The sequence below is a fragment of the Elephantulus edwardii genome, unplaced genomic scaffold (genome assembly GCF_000299155.1).
Source record: "Elephantulus edwardii isolate Elephantulus edwardi_28Jun2011 unplaced genomic scaffold, EleEdw1.0 scaffold00111, whole genome shotgun sequence".
In the NCBI taxonomy this organism is placed as follows: Eukaryota; Metazoa; Chordata; class Mammalia; order Macroscelidea; family Macroscelididae; genus Elephantulus; species Elephantulus edwardii.
In genome coordinates, this window is record NW_006399861.1 from 6,050,085 (window position 1) to 6,053,180 (window position 3,096).

General features: G+C 39.5%; 1 pseudogene; it reads left to right on the forward strand.

Moving 5' to 3' along the window:
- The first annotated feature begins 556 nt into the window (after positions 1 to 556).
- Positions 557 to 942, forward strand: LOC102876353 (annotated as a pseudogene).
- Positions 943 to 3,096: the final 2,154 nt, after the last annotated feature.

Consider the following 3,096-nt stretch of genomic DNA (forward strand, 5'->3'; position numbering starts at 1 on the left):
GGCTAGGTTTAGAAGAGGCCATGGTACTAGGGACATTCTAGCCAATGTCAGATAGATCTTAGCTGAAAGCAGAGAATATCAGAGGAATGTCTGTGTTTCATTGACTATGCAAAGGCATTTGTGTGAATCCCAACAAATTGTGGCTGACTCTGAGAAGAATGGGAGTCCCAGAACACTTGATTGTGCTTATGTGAAACCTAAGGATGCAGTCATCATAGTGGAGCAAGGAAACATTGTATGGTTCAAAATCAGGAAAGGAGTGTGTCAGGGATGCATCCTATCTCCATACTATTTTAATCTATATACAGAACGGATCATTCAGGAGGCTAGGCTTTATGAAGTGAACGTGGTATCAGGATTGGAGGAAGATTCAACAACAATCTTCGTTATGCAGATGACCCAACCTTGCTTGCTGACACCAAGGTGGACCTAAAGTATTTGCCGCAGAAGGTCAGGGATTATAGTCTTATATATAAATTGATGCTCAACATCAAGAAAACAAATTCTTGGTCACCCTCTTTCTCTACAGCGAGGCGGCTGAGTGGCAGACGCAAAGATGCAGATCTTTGTGAAGACCCTGACTGGCAAGACCATCACTCCTGAGGTCGAGCCCAGTGACACCATCAAGAATGTCAAAGCCAAAATCCAAGACAAGGAGGGCATCCCTCCTGACCAGCAGCGTCTCATATTTGCGGGCAAATAACTAGAGGATGGCCGTACACTCTCAGACTACAACATCCAGAAAGAGTCCACCCTGCATCTGGTGCTGCATCTCCGTGGTGGCATTATTGAGCCTTCCTTGCGCCAGCTCGCCCAGAAATACAACTGCGACAAGATGATCTGCCGCAAGGGTTATGCTCGCCTGCATCCCCGTGTGTCAGTTGCCGCAAGAAGAAGTGTGGGCACACCAACAACCTGCGCCCCAAGAAGAAGGTCAAATAAGAGCCCTCTCTTCACTGGCTCCCTTGCCTCTTGCAGGTGGCCTTCTTCTGAGCCCCATGACCCTGGGCCCTCAATAAAGTCTCTTTCATTGAACTGGGGGGGGGGAAGAAAACAAATTCTTACCATGATAGATGAAAAAGAGATTGAGATTGTTAACAGCTTCAACTTGCTTCACACCACAATCAACTCTCTTGGTACCAGCATACAGATGATTGAATGCCTTCACTGAGTCTTGCATCAAGATGTTGACTCTGATGGTATGAAAGTATGAATTCTTCAAGAGGTCATGCAGAATTTTTAAAGGATGGAATCCAGTTCTGGTTCAATATTTTTTACCATTCCTTCCCCAAATTTCCATCATAATTGATATGTGTCTTATGCCTGTTGGTTCACCATTTATTATTTCTAATGTCTGCCTTGCTAGCAGACCTGGTAGAGTATTAATAAGATAGATCAAAGCCCAGCTAGCTACTTTCCAGGCTCTTCACTTGACTTGGAAACCTGCTTCACATGCCATGTGAAGCGAAGAAGTGCAGGCTGCTCGGTTGTATTGCTGTCCCCAGTCCTGAATTTCCTTATGTTTTCCCTTCTTCAAATTGGCTTAGGCACAGACCATCAAATTTAATTTTAAACAAATATCCAATTGTAAAGTGAAAAGCCTATCTAATGGCCTTCTAGATCACCTCCAGTACCTAAAGACGATTCTCTTGATTCTCCATTCTTTTTCTTAGTAGAGAGAGCTGCAACTTTTCTGCCTGTGTTCACTTCCTGATTAAAAAGGTCTAGGATGTGGATTCCTTCCATCTCATAAATTGAGTTGGGTTGGAATCGTATAGAGATTAAGGAGTGCAATCTAATTCTGCTGCCTATTGGTAAGTGATAAAATGAAGAGAAGAATTTATGGTTTTTATTTCTTGGGAGATCAGCAGTAATACCTTTGAATGCAGGATGCATAGCTTTCAGTCTTTAATTTTAGGCCTGAGTTTCTCCAGCTGTGTGCCAGCATGCTTCAGGTGCTGGGGTGAACTCACAGCAGCACCATGTGTTATGTCAATTTTGTGAGGGAGACACAGTGGCTTTCAACATATTTCAAACATTGTGGAAATGACTCACCTAACTAAGGTAGTTTACAGTTTCAATGTTAGATTATGTTATATTCCTTTTTTAAAAATGTTACATTCCTTTTAATGAGTTTGTCTCTGTGAAGCTGGGTTGTTGGTAGTTGCTGTAATAAAAAGCTAATATGAAAATCAGTGTGGAGTGAAAAATGGAAGTGAACATCTCCAATCATGATTAAGAATGAAGAAAAAAGAGAACGTTTGCTTGCAAAATATATTTGTGTAATTTTTAATACTCACTAGATTATAAGGAAATAAATACCTACGAAGATATTTGGGTTTAACTATGAAGTTAATAGCACTGTTAGATATTTCTGTAGGCTTAACCTGCTAAAAGCCAGGACTGTCAGTTGATTCTGCAGTGCCTTCCCATCAAATTCCTGAGGCTGTAAATATTTGGGGGAGGAGATTGTCCATCTTTCTCCCAAGGAATAGCTGGTAGATCTGAACTGTTGACTTTTCAGTTTTCAGCTCCACATATGAGGCACATAACCACTAGGGCTCTTGTTCAGGCTTATTTAGCTTTGAAGAACCTGCACCATGCCCTGAAAATTATGAATCCCTTTCTGCTTAAGTTAAATTATTTCCATATTCTGGATCATTAACATTATTACATTATCAAAGTAAATAAGATGATAGAAGTAAAATATTCTTCAATACAAGGTTTATGGGATTTCTGGAATTATTTCCATTAGTATCTGTAATGTCAGTTTGCACTTTCACCATCAGAGGTCAATAAAGGACAGTGTAGACCAGAAAATTTGAGCTTTGTTGGAAATAAATTTGTTTGAAATTTGTTCTGTCACTTATTCTTAGAAAGCCTTTAAAAATCCTTCATTTAGAAATTAAGAAAAACATTTTTAAGAATAAAATTTTTAATGAATTTCAAGAACAGCAGGCTATTTTATTTTTGTGCTCCAAATTTTTATTTCAAGGATAAAATTTAAAATGCAATATATTAGCAACTGCTTACCTTGGAAATACATTCTACTTTAATTAAGTCTTTGAGTCTGTATTACAGAAAAAATGCCATTAA